Below are 14,422 nucleotides of genomic sequence, written 5' to 3'. Positions count from 1 at the left end.
CATTCACCCCTTGTTTAAAATTGAGTCCGGCGGGGTGAAGTGTACTACCAGTTCGTGTAGGTCAGTCTATCAGGAGGCCTCGTAAGCCTTTCTGATCGGTGCAGCAGCGGCGGCGGTGGTGCAGTATCCGATATTAATGCTGGTGTCTGTGGCCTTGATCAAAGATGGCCGCCCCCACGACTCACATGAGGCACTGCTGGCGTCTGTGGCTTTCCCCCTGCAGGCGTTTGCGAAGTGGCCTTTTTTTTTGCATCCGGAGCAGGTCGCGTTCCTTGCAGGACAGCGCGCCCTTTGATGTCTCGCCTGGCCACAGAAATAGCAGCTGGCGGCCTGATCGCGGGGCTCCGCTGCCGCAGCAGGTCCCGAGGGTGGCAGTCCCGATCGATTCCGGGACACCGACGCCGTAGTAGGTCCCAGGGGCGGCGGTGCGAGGGGTATTGCGGCCGAAGTCGGGCCCGAGTCCCAGGGTCGCGCAGCACTGTACCCGGAGTACGCCTCGAGGTCCCGATGGGCCACTTCCAGGGAGCGAGCGAGGGCTGCAGCTGCTTTCAAGCCGAGGTCCTTTGATTCGAGCAGTCTTTGCCGTGAGTAGTCGGACTGAAGGCCTTTCACGAAGGCATCACGGATATTTCCTTCAGCATGTTGTGCAGCCGATACAGCTTTAAAGTCACAGTCCCTGCCGAGTGTTTGTAGCGCCCGTAAAAATTCATCTACAGACTCTCCTGGCTGTTGCGAGCGGGATCTTAGGAGATGTCTGGCATACATTGAATTTACTGGGCTCCGGTACTGCTCTTTTAGCAGGTCGAGGGCCTCCTCATATGTAGCAAGGTCCCGGATGAGTGCAAATACTTTAGGGCTCACCTGGGCGGTCAGAACTCTTAAGTTTGTCGGCTTCCGATGGCACGCCGGAGGTTACCAGGTAGGATTCAAAGCAGCTCAGCCAGTGATCGAAGTCGAGGGCTGAATTCGCTGCCTGTGGATTTAGATCCAGGTACGGCGGTCGGAGGGCTCGCAGCCAAGTCGGCTGCTGGGGCTGTTGTAGCTGGCCGTTTGGCTGCTCCAGTCCATTCATTTCAAAATTTAGCCAATAAAATTGATATACCTATCAATTCATTCCATGAAAAGCGACGAGTTAAGATAGTAACTATAGGTTTTTATTGGCTAAATAACAGAGCCCACTCTCGTGGGTGATCGGTTCCAACAAGGAAGAATACTAGCCAATCAGTCACCTTTATACCTGGGCAAGCAGGCGGAGCCATGGGCGGAGTCAGCTGAGGTATGCCTAGGTATAACAGCGTGCGTGGCAAGAGGTAACCTTGTGTAGTGATAACAACAGTGTAACAATAGTGAACGGTTGTGAACGATAACAGTGGTTTACCACACAAGGTTCGATACCGGTTTAGCATAACTTCCCTACTTTTCAATTCTATCCCTCTAGAGATAAACCCGAGTGCTTGGTTTGCTTTTTTTATGGACTTGTGAACCTGCGTGCAACTTTTAGTGATTCGTGTATTTGTACTCCTGATCCCTTTGTTCCTCTACCCCACCTAGACCCGCACCCTCCTAGTGATGTGACCTCCCTATTCTTCCTACCAAAAAGTATTACCTCATATTTATCTGTGTTGAACTTCATTTGCCAATTATATGCCCATTCTGCAATTTTATTAATGTCCTCCTGTAACTTGTTGCAGTCCTCCTCAGTATTGACTATCCCTCCCAATTTGGTGTCATCTGCAAATTTAGAAATTGTGTTTTTGATTTCTAAGTCTAAATCGTTAATGTAAATTGTGAACAGCAGTGGTCCCAGCACTGATCCTTGTGAAACACCTTCTGCCATTGTGAATAGCAACCCTTTACTCCTACTCTCTGCTTTCTGTCCTGAAGCCAGCCAGCAATCCATTCTGCTACTTGTCCCCTGACTCCGCATTCTCTGACCTTGTTCATCAGTCTATTATGGGGTACCTTATCGAAGGCCTTTTGAAAATCCAGATAAATTACATCTGCATTACCATTGTCTACTCTGTTACCTCTTCAAAAAATTCACTAAGGTTGGTCAGGCAAGATTTTCCTTTTGAAATCCATGTTGACTATTCATTATTTTATTTTTGGTTTCTAGATGTTCTTCTATTTTCTCCTTTAGTAGGGATTCCATTATTTTTCCTACCACCGATGTTAAGCTGACTGGTCTATAATCCCTGGGCATATTCTAACCCCCTTAAATATAGGTATTACGTTAGCTATCCGCCAGTCCTCTGGCACTACACCTTTTTCTAATGAATTATTAAATATGCATAGTAATGCCTCTGCTATCTCTTCCCTAGATTCTTTTAAAATGCGTGGATGCAATCCATCCGGACCAGGGGTTTTATCCTCTGAGTTTGATTAGTTTATTTAATATATCCCCTTTTTTATTTTAAATGCACTTCTCTCATTACTAATCTCATCATCCAATGTCATGTCCACCTGTTCTATCTCCCTGGTAAATACTGAAGCAAAATAATTATTTAATATTTCTGCCATCTCTCTGTCATTACCTGTGATATTATCCTGACCATCCCTTAATGGCCCTATTCCAATCCCAACCTGCCTTTTTTTATTGATGTGCCTATAAAATATTTTACTATTTTGTTTTATGTTCCTTGATAACTTAATTTCATAGATCCTCTTTGCCTCCCTAATTGTTTTCTTGACTTCTCTTCTAATCTTTTCATATTCTCTCTTATCATGCACTCCCCTGCTGTCTATATACTTAATGTATGCCTCTTTCCTTACCCTCAATTGTTCCCTTATGGCTTTATTCATCCATGGAGTCTCATTATTGTTTAGTTTGTTCTTTCCTTTTAGTGGAATATAGTTTTCCTGCACTTTGTTGAACACCGTTTTAAATGCTTCCCATTGCTGTTCTACATTGTTGTTTGCCAATATTGTTGCCCATTTTTTTCCTAAGTTCTATTCTCAGCCCATCAAAATCAGCTTTTCTCCAATCTATTAACCTTTGAGGGATAGGGATCTGTGAGGTCGAGTAATGGGAAAGTAGGACTTAGTGTGGGAAAGGATACATGTAGCACAGTTTGGACAAGTTGAAGTTTATCAAAAGTGGAGGAAAGGAGATCGGTAAAGAGGCTAAAACAGACAACGCAGAGGTGAAATTAAACAGTCATCGTGAATGAAGCTAAGCTCAAGGTTGATCAGGACGCCAAGGTTACGAAAGGTCTATTTGAGCCCAAGACAGTGGCCAGAAAAAAATACAATTCATGGGAAGGGAATGCTGTTTGTGGCAGATGCTGCTTCAGTGTTCTCAATATTGAGCTAGAGAAAACTGTGATTCATCCAAGACTAGATGTTCTACAGCACAGAGGCAGTCCAGGGGAGTGGTGGAGATATGGAGCTGGGTGTCACTGGTATATAGATGTGGAAACTGACCCCATACCTACATATGATGTCTCCTTCTCTCTCTCCCCCTTATGCACTCGTTCTCTCCCATTGCCCCCTCATGTACTTTCTCCTTTCCTCTGCCCCTCTCCAGGAACAGCAGGTAGTATGTCTGCCAGCATGAAAGAATGAATATTTTGTCAGGCCGCTTTATGTGGTAAACCACTTTTATCGTTACACTATAGTTATCACTGTTGTATCACGATACGAGGTCGCCTCTTGTCGCGCTGTTATACCTGGGCTGACCACCTCCGACTCCGCCCATGGCTCCACCTACCTGCCCAGGTATAAAGGTAGTCGACTGGCTGGTATTCCTCCTTGTTGGACCCGATCACCCACGAGGGTGGGCTCTGTTATTTAGTCAATAAAAACCTTTAGTTACGTTCCTAACTCGTCGCTTTTTATTGGACGAATTGATAGGTATATCAATTTTATTGACTAAATTTTAAAGATGTCTACTACTGGCCAGCCAGAAGCCCTCCCAGAAGCACAGCCACACCAGCCGGCTTGGCTGCAAGCCCTCAAACCACCGTACCTGGATCTAAACCCACAGGCAGCAAACGCAGCCCTCAACTTCAAACACTGGCTGAACTGCTTCGAATCCTACCTGGAAGAATCCGGCGCCCCGCAGAGATCCAAACTAAGACTTCTGAACGCCCAAGCGAGCCCGAGAGTATACGCACTCATACAGGACACGACTACGTACGAGGCCGCTATCAACCTACTGAAACAGCAGTACCGCAGCCCGGTAAATTACATGTACACCAGGCACCTCCTAAGATCCCGCCCGCAACAGCCAGGAGAGTCTGTAGCTGAATTTTTACGGGCGCTAAGAGCACTCGGCAGGAACTGTGACTTTAAAGCGGTGACGGCTGTTGAAAATACGGAGGATAATATCCGCGATGCCTTTGTGAAAGGCCTACGGTCCGACCACTCACGGCAAAGACTGCTTGAAGCTAAAGACCTCGACCTGGACAAAGCTGAAGCCCTCGCTCTCTCCCTGGAGGTGGCCCATCAGGACCAGGAGGCGTTTTCCAGGTACTGCTCGCGACCCTGGGACTCGGGCCCGACCCCTACCGCAATACCCTTCGCAGCGCCGCCCCCGGGACCTACCTCAGCGTCGGCGTCCCGGACCCGACCGGGCCCGCCACCCCCGGTACCGGCTCCGACATCGGGCACCCGCGATCGGGCCGCCGGCTGCTTCTTTTGCGGCCAGGAGAAGCACCCGAGGTCGCGCTGCCCAGCCAGGAACTCTACCTGCACAACCTGCAGGAAGAAAGGCCACGTCTCTAAGGCCTGCAGGAGCGGATCTTCAGAGGCCAGCAGTGCCTCATGCGAACTGTGGGGGCGGCCATCTTCTTTCACGGCAACTGAGGCCAGTATCCCCACACGTGAGTCATGGGGCGGCCATCTTTGATCAAGGCAACCGACCCCAATAGTGCCTCATATGAGTTATGGGGGCAGCCATCTTCTCCGCCATTTTGTCCTACCTCGTGGGAGACGCCATTTTACCCACCACGCCCGACTGCCACCGGGCCCCCGGACCCGACGACCGCCTCGCCCGCAGACGACAACGACTCGCTTACCTACACGCTAGCCTCCGTCACTCTGGATCAAGCCCGCCCACACCACCTGTCCAAGTCGATGATGGACATCAAAGTAAACGGCCACGCCACGACCTGCCTGTTCGACAGCGGAAGCACGGAGAGCTTCATCCACCCAGACACGGTGAGCCACTACTCCCTCCCTGTCCTGCCAACGCGCAACTGAATCTCGATGGCATCGAGGTCCCACGCCACGGACATTAGCGGCTACTGTGCTGTGACCTTGTCGGTTAAGGGTACAGAGTATAAAAACTTTAAACTCCTCGTCCTCCCCAGCTCTGCGCTGCCGTCCTACTAGGGCTGGACTTCCAATCCCACCTCCAAAGTGTAACCCTAGCATACGGTGGACCCCTCCCCCCACTCACAGTCGACAACCAGCGAAGGTTAAACCGCCCACCGCATAACACCTGCAGCCTATCCACCCTCAAGGTGCCGCCACCTTCCCTGTTCGCTAACCTCACCCCCGACTGCAAACCCGTCGCTACCAAGAGCAGGCGGTACAGCGCTGGGGACAGAGCTTTCATTAGCTCTGAGGTGCAGCGTCTCCTGAAGGAGGGCATCATCGAGGGGAGCAACAGCCCCTGGCGTGCCCAGGTCGTGGTCGTTAAGACCGGCGATAAAAATCGCCTGGTCATCGACTACAGCCAGACCATAAACAGATACACCCAGCTGGACGCATACCCCCTTCCCCGCATATCTGACATGGTCAATCAGATTGCACAATACCGCGTATTCTCGACCATCGACCTTAAGTCGGCCTACCACCAACTCCCTATCCACCCCGAGGACCGCCAGTACACCGCCTTCGAGGCGAATGGGCGCCTATACCACTTCCTTAGGGTCCCCTTCGGTGTCACCAACGGGGTCTCGGTCTTCCAAAGGGAGATGGACCGGATGGTTGACCAGAACGGACTGCAGGCCACATTCCCCTACCTAGATAACGTCACCATCTGCGGCCGCGACCGGCAGGACCACGACGTGAATCTGGAGAAATTCCTCCGTACAGCCCAACGGCTGAACCTCACCTACAATAAGGAGAAATGTGTGTTTAACACTTCGCGCCTTGCCATCCTTGGCTGTGTAGTAGAGAACGGACTCATCGGCCCCGACCCCGAAAGAATGCGCCCCCTCATGGAGCTACCCCTCCCCCACTGTCCTAAGGCACTTAAGAGAACCCTGGGGCTCTTCGCCTACTATGCCCAATGGGTGCCCAATTATGCGGACAAAGCCAGACCCCTCATGAAGTCCACATCCTTCCCCCTTACGGAGGAAGCGTGCGCAGCCTTCTCCCTCATTAAGGGAGACATTGCCAAGGCCACTATGCACGCAGTGGATGAGTCCATCCCCTTCCAAGTCGAGAGCGATGCATCCGACTTCGCCCTAGCCGCCACCCTTAACCAGGAGGGGAGACCGGTGGCCTTCTTCTCAAGGACCCTACAGGGCCCTGAGATCCGACACTCGTCGGTCGAGAAGGAGGCCCAGGCGATTGTGGAGGCGGTACGACGCTGGAGGCACTACCTGGCAGGCAAACGATTTACCCTCCTTACCGACCAACGTTCGGTCGCTTTTATGTTTAATAACAAGCTGAGGGGCAAAATCAAGAATGACAAGATCTTGAGGTGGAGAATCGAGCTCTCCACCTACGATTATGATATCTTGTACCGGCCAGGTAAGCTGAACGAACCCCCCGATGCTCTGTCACGAATTACATGCGCCAGCGCGCAAAGTGATAGACTTCAGACCCTCCACAACGACCTCTGCCACCCCGGGGTCACCAGACTTTACCACTTCATTAAGGCCCGCAACCTGCCCTACTCCATCGAGGAGGTCAGGACCATAACCAGGAACTGCCAGACCTGCGCCGAGTGCAAACCGCACTTCTTTAGGCCGGACAGAGCAAGCCTGATCAAGGCCACCCGCCCCTTCGAGCGCCTGAGCATCGACTTTAAGGGGCCCCTCCCGTCCTCTGACCGTAATGTGTACTTCCTCAACATTGTTGATGAGTACTCCCGTTTCCCCTTTGCCTTCCCCTGCCCAGACATGACCAGTACCACGGTCATTAAATGCCTGAACGACCTCTTCGCCTTGTTCGGGTTCCCAAACTATATACATAGTGACCGGGGCTCCTCTTTCATGAGCGAGGAACTCCGTCAGTTCCTACTAGCGAGAGGTATTGCAGCAAGTAGGACCACCAGCTACAACCCCCAAGGGAACGGCCAGGTGGAAAGAGAGAACGCGACGGTATGGAAGGCCGTCCTCTTAGCCTTAAAGTCTAAGGGCCTCCCAACCTCCCGCTGGCAGGAAGTCCTCCCGACAGCGCTGCACTCCATCCGGTCACTACTTTGCGCCACCCCCCATGAACGAATGTTTGTTTTCCCCAGGAAGTCGACTACGGGAACCACTCTACCAACCTGGCTGACCTCTCCGGGGCCCGTCTTGCTGCGAAAGCACGTGAGGGCCCATAAAACAGACCCCCTGGTCGAAAGGGTGAACCTCCTGCACGCCAACCCCCAGTACGCCTACGTGGCTTACCCAGACGGGCGGGAGGACACTGTCTCCTTACGAGACCTCGCACCCTCGGGCACTCCGGAGACACCGCCTTTACCCCCCCCCACCACCCCCCCAATTCCAGCCCAGGTAGACGGCATGCCGGAACCCCACGAGCCTTCGCCGACCACGCAGACACCAGCACTAACACCGGATAATGCAGCACCGCCGCTGCGACGATCGGAGAGGCTTACGAGGCCTCCGGACAGACTGACATACCAGAACTGGTAGTACACTTCACCCCGCCGGACTCAAATCTAAACAAGGGGTGAATGTGGTAAACCACTTTTATCGTTACACTATAGTTATCACTGTTGTATTGTTATCACCGTTATCACTGTTGTATCACGATACGAGGTCGCCTCTTGTCGCGCTGTTATACCTGGGCTGACCACCTCCGACTCCGCCCATGGCTCCACCTACCTGCCCAGGTATAAAGGTAGTCGACTGGCTGGTATTCCTCCTTGTTGGACCCGATCACCCACGAGGGTGGGCTCTGTTATTTAGTCAATAAAAACCTTTAGTTACGTTCCTAACTCGTCGCTTTTTATTGGACGAATTGATAGGTATATCACTTTATAATTAGGTACCTTAAGGACGATGTGATGACAAACATCTTGACGAGGCTATGTTCTAGAGGACATGATGGCATAATGAAGTAACACACTGGTCACTTACCTCTGGGACCTGGGTCTGTATGCACCAGAGATTGACAACATTAAACCCTGCTTGTTGTAACAATCGTTTGTGAAATGGATTTTTTCTAGAATGCTGTTCCAAAGCTATCACAGTGCATCCAAAATAGGCAAGTGATCCACATTCCAGTGCTAATGTTTCACATTGGCAGACTACATAAACTCGCCAATTCTATTTTTAAAAAGGGACCCCATTAAAATGATTTCTCCTTCATCAACTTGGGTTAACTCATAGAGATTTTTTGAAGAATGCTATCTTGAAAGCCATTTTCATAACATCCCAGGTTTCAGGTAATGTTTAGTCTTACTACTTACAAAGCCATTTGAACCTCTTGATGCATTACTGCCTCATTTACAGGCTACCTTATGTTCTTACAACATGCAAAAATATGAATCTGATTTCGCTGGAAGTGAATGTACTGTCCACCACTATCCACAAGGACATCTCAAGGTGGAAGTTTGTTTCATGGATTTCCGACACCTCAAGGTTCAAATCATTCTGGTAAACCATCCTGTCATCTGAACCTCCTTGATGCATTACCACCTTGAAACACACAATCTACCTGCAACACTCTCTCAAGGCTTGCATCTCCAGCACTCCAGTAGTCATACACCTGGTGTCTAAAAATACAGTATTCACAAAAGTCAAAAGGCACACTGAACTGAAAGTTGAGATTGCTCAAGTCAAATCCACCTCCCGTTAATGTTCAGCTGGAAAAGCCACAGAAAGCTAGATTAAGCTGGCGCGAGCTCACTGATTTATATGGCTGGTAAACAGAAAGTTAATGAAGATAATCTCAGTAACGTTATTTGACTTGAAAAATTACATTTCCAAAAGAAACAGCAGTATTTGTTATTATGTCTTAAGAGGGTGATGGCATGATTGTGTAAAATAAAGCTAGAGATGTAGAATCAAGCAAGCAGACAATGATATTAGGACTGGAGGACAAAAGTACAAAATTCACAGGTATTAAACAAGGTTAGAGGTTAGGAGAAAAAATACACCTTTCCTCCTCCGGATAGTGGATGCCTGAAACAGACTTCCAGAGAAGCGAGTTAATTTGGGCTCAAGTGGCACCTTTAAAGGGGAACTAAATTGATATCTGTTGAGATGGGGAATTTTCTGAGCAAGGTGCTTTGGACTTCATGTTCTTGAAAGACAATTAAAATATAATTTAGACTGGCAACCCTGTTGTTTCACAAAATGCAATACAGTGAAATGAATACCGAGGTAGAATGCTTACCTTCTGTCCTTTCTCGTTTTTTTGGAATACAAAAACGGGTGGAGCAATGGCAGGTTTCTCTGTGAACAAAGAACAGACAATAAATTAGTGTGTACATTTTAATCACAACTACTTTTCTCTAACAAGATGAAAACTGCAGAACAATTCAGTCCGGCACACTCATCTGCACCTGCTCGCTCTCACTACCCTCCACACTCCCTTCCCTCTTTCTCTCACCCCACCTCATATATGCTCCCTGCTCTCCCTCACACACTCACCTTGTGCACTCCCACACACACTCACTGTTCCAAGCACTCTCCCCCCTGTGCTCTTTTGCACACTTCATCCTTCTCTCATATGCACTATCCTCACATCCTCACTCTCATACTCCCCTCATGCCCCATCTCACCCACACTCATGCACACACACTTCCCTCGTGCATGTGCGTACTCACTCTCACACTCCTTGTGCCCAGTCACTCGCCTCACAAAAATGCTCATGAACACCCCATCACACACAACCCACTCACACAGCCAGCCCCGTGCTTTTTCAGAATGCCCTCGCGTGCGCACGGTTTCTCAGTCACGCACACCCCACTCAAGTGCTCACACCCCACGTGCTCTCTCAAGACACACACCCTCCTTTACGCACATGCTCTCACTCGCTCTCGTACACACTTCCCTCACACACTCCGCCTTCGCATGTGCAAGCGCGCAATCTCTCACACACACCCTTCGCATGCATTCTCAGGCACACTTCCCTCACGCGCCCCCTCTCACACGCACATATCTCATGCGTGAACGCTATCACACTGCTCACCCACAGTTACACTCTTTTCCCCCACACATTCCCCTCAAATGCTCTCACACATTCCCAGCCTTTGTGCCGTCTCACTCATATGCTCGTCGGCACGCTTGAGGCCTTCCGCGACCGGTGGGCGCCGCAGGGACTGGAGTACATCATCACCCCGGCCAATCAAATTTTAATTTAATTTGTTAAGTTTTATTTAAAGTTTTATTAAGTTACAGACCCAAAGTTTAATCACCCAAAAATCAGAAGAGTACACTCATATGCTCTCAATCACTCTCATACACACTTGCCTATGCTCACACAAACACGTACTCCCAGACACACAAACACCTCCCCTTCGTGCATCCTCGCTCTCACACAAAAACACTCCCTTCATGCTCACTCACACATCCCCCTTGGGTGCATTCTCTTACACCCTTCAACCTTCTGCATGTGTCTCTCTGTCACACACCCACATGCTCACAACTGCCTTCGTGCACACCATCATACTGAAAGTCACAAACCATCCCATGTGCTTGCACTCACTCACAATTCCCTCACGTGCACTCTCACACGCACCCACCGCTTGTGCACTCTCGCAAGCGTGCGCCCCCCTGGCGCTCTCACACTCCCCTTGTGTGTTCTCACCTAAACTTCCTTCATGCTTTTTCACACACTATCCATGTCACACATTCACAAACCTCCACACGCACACTCTGTCCCCCTCACACCCCTCTTCACGCACATTACTGCTCACAATACACACCACCCTGCACACTTTCACTCACACACTCCCCTCGCTCAGTCTCTCACAAACACTCCACTCACCATCTCAGTCTCTTACTCCACATTGTCACACATGCCCTTGCACACATACCCCTCATGTGCATTCACGTTCTCTTCATCTCTCCTACACAATGCATCACGCACCCACACACCTCTTGCGCATGCTGTCACTCACACATAGTCCTTGCACACATAACCACACCTGCACTCAAAAGCACTAATGGTATATTGGCCTTCATCTCAACGGCATTGGAACACAAAAGTGAGGAAATGATGCATCAGTTGTACAGAGCCTTGCTCAGACCCCATCTGGAGTATTGCATTCAGTTTTAGGCACCTCAGGAAAAGATATATTGGCCTTAGTGGGATAGAGCACAAAGTCACCATAGAATCATTGAATGACACTGCACAGATGGGGGCTATTCAGCCCATCGTGCTTGTACCAGCTAAAAAAGCTATCTAATTAGTCCCACTGCCCTGACCTTTCGTCCCTGGTACCATTCTAGTAAATCTCCTCTGCGCCCTCCCCAAGGCCTCGACATCCGTCCGAAAGTGCGGTGCCCAGAATTAGCCACAATGCTCCAGCTGGGACCAAACCAGTGTTTTACAAAGGTCTGCATAACTTCCTTGCTTTTGTACTCTATGCCTGTATTTATAAAGCCAAGCATCCTGTATGTCTTTTTAACAGCCTTCTCAACTTGTCCTGTCACCTTCAAAGATTTGTATACCCCCAGCTCTTTCTGTTCCTGCACCCCCTAAAAGGCCTATTTCTAATTTTAAGGTTATGCTCCCATATCCTCAACTGCATTACTCTCACCAACCCTCTCCGTTACTTCAAAGAACTCAATCAAATTAGTCAAACACTATTTTCCTTTAACAAATCTGTGCTGGCTTCCATTTATCAACCCATATATTTTTCCAAGTGCCAATTAATTTTGTCCCAGATTATTGTCTCTGAAAGTTTCACCACCTACGTTAGGCTGACTGGCCTGTAGGTCATGGAGTTATCCCTCTCCCCTTTTTTGAACAGGGTGTAACATCCAATCCTATGGCACCACTTCCACATCCAAAGACGACTGGAAGATTGTGGCCAGGGCCTCTGCAATTTCCACTCTTACTTCCCTCAGTAACTGAGGGTGCATCCCATCTGGACTGGGTGATTGTTCTACAGGAAACTCATTTTATCCGGCACTGACGGGACCGGCGTGGTGCCGGTTTATCAAAAAGTCCGGATTACAGAGAGGTATAGCAAAAGGTACGAGAGCCGCGTACACGGCCACAGATCCAGGCGTCCCTGTTGCATAGCAACAGGTGCAGGAACCCCGGTTACACGGCCACAGATCCAGGAACGGCCACTAATATGAAGTAAAACGTACCTGAGCCTACTCCTGAATTTTGCCGGTTAACAGAGATTTCCGGTTATTTAGGTGCCGGTAAATCGAGTTTCCTGTACTTATAGCACGCTCAACCTTTTAATACCTCCTCTTTAAGTATTTTTATCCTATTCAATTTCTCTGCTACCTCCTCCTTTACTGTGATATTGGCAGCATCCTTTTTGCAAAGTACTCATTTAGTATCTCAGCCATGCCCTCTGCCTCCACAAGAGGATCTCTTTTTTGGTCCCTAATCGGCCCCACCCTTCTTTTGACTACCCTTTTGCTATTTATGTTTATAAAAGACTTTTGGGATCCCTTTTATGTTACCCGTTAATCTATTCTCATACACTCTCTTTGCCCCTCTTATTTCCTTTTTCAGTTCTCATCTGTACTTTTTGTATTCAGCTTGCTTCTCTACTGAATTATGAACCTGACATTTATCATGCTCCTTTTTCTGTTTCATTTTAATCTCTAATATCTTCAGTCATCCAGGGATCTCTTTCTTTGGTTGCTCTTCCTTTCCCCCTTGTGGGAATCTGTCTAGTCTGCACCCGAACCAGCTCCTTCCTTGAAGACCTTCCATTGCTCATTTATGATGCTATCGGGCTTAAAGGGTTAAAATATGAGGACAGATAGCATAAACTTTGTTTTTGTTTAGGAGGCTGATGGGTAATCCAAACGAGGTCTTTAAAATGACAAAGGGATTCGATTGGGTGGGTACTAGGGGACCATAACCTTAATATTAGAACTAGGCCATTTTGGACTAAAATCAGGAAGCATTTTCTCCACAAAAATGGTATTGAAAATATGGAATTGTCTCTTGCAAAATTCTGGATGCTGAGTCAATTGAAATTTTCAAGACAGAGTTCAACAGATTTTTGTTGGTATGGGTATCAAGGGTTATGGAGAAAAGGCTGGTAAATGAACTTGAGGCGCCGATCATTCATGATCTAATAAAATGACGAAACAAGCTCAAGGGGCTGAATGGCCTATTAAGGCTCCGATACTGTCTACCTCTCTCACCGACCCTTGCACACTCTTCTCTGGCCCTCTTGCTCCCATCACACGCTTCACTGCACCTCTCAATCTCCATCACATTCTTCTCTAGCCCCCTCCTCCATCCCCGCCCCTCTTCCCTTCCTCCACTCTCCTTCCCCCCACCAAATCTGTCCCACACGCCTCTCCTCTTCCCTCTCCCCTCCGTGCTTTCTCCCCTGCCCTTCACCCTGATCGCCCTTCACCCTCTTCTCTTCCCCCTCCCCTTCACCCTGATCTCTCTTCCCCCTGCCCTTCACCCTGATCTCTCTTCCCCCTCCCTTCACCCTGATCTCTCTCTCGCTGCCCTTCACCCTGATCTCTCTTCCCCCTGCCCTTCACCCTGATCTCTCTTCCCCCTGCCCTTCACCCTGATCTCTCTTCCCCCTGCCCTTCACCCTGATCTCTCTCCCCCTGCCCTTCACCCTGATCTCTCTTCCCCCTGCCCTTCACCCTGATCTCTCTTCCCCTCCCCTTCACCCCGATCTCTCTCCCCCGCCCCTTCACCCTGATCTCTCTCCCCCTCCCCTTCACCCCGATCTCTCTCCCCCTCCCCTTCACCCTGATCTCTCTCCCCCTCCCCTTCACCCTGATCTCTCTCCCCCTCCCCTTCACCCCGATCTCTCTCCCCCTCCCCTTCACCCTGATCTCTCTCCCCCTCCCCTTCACCCTGATCTCTCTTCCCCCTCCCCTTCACCCTGATCTCTCTTCCCCCTGCCCTTCACCCTGATCTCTCTTCCCCCTCCCTTCACCCTGATCTCTCTCTCGCTGCCCTTCACCCTGATCTCTCTTCCCCCTGCCCTTCACCCTGATCTCTCTTCCCCCTGCCCTTCACCCTGATCTCTCTTCCCCCTGCCCTTCACCCTGATCTCTCTTCCCCCTGCCCTTCACCCTGATCTCTCTTCCCCCTGCCCTTCACCCTGATCTCTCTCCCC

The 14,422-nt window shown here is 49.8% G+C and overlaps 1 protein-coding gene across 1 annotated transcript in view; it reads right to left on the bottom strand.

The window, feature by feature from the left end:
* The window catches only part of ranbp3b (RAN binding protein 3b), a 134,378-nt gene extending 124,777 nt beyond the window's left edge, over positions 1-9,601 (bottom strand). The window contains exon 1 of the mRNA XM_086004755.1: positions 9,523-9,601. The gene's annotated coding sequence lies outside the window, so the exon portion shown is untranslated. The remainder of the gene's footprint in view (positions 1-9,522) is intronic.
* Between the last annotated feature and the right edge of the window lie 4,821 nt (positions 9,602-14,422).

The sequence above is a fragment of the Somniosus microcephalus genome, chromosome 13 (genome assembly GCF_052327205.1).
Source record: "Somniosus microcephalus isolate GS21.2 chromosome 13, FLI_Smic_1.0, whole genome shotgun sequence".
NCBI classification, from domain to species: Eukaryota; Metazoa; Chordata; class Chondrichthyes; order Squaliformes; family Somniosidae; genus Somniosus; species Somniosus microcephalus.
This window is presented reverse-complemented; position numbering and strand designations above follow the sequence as displayed.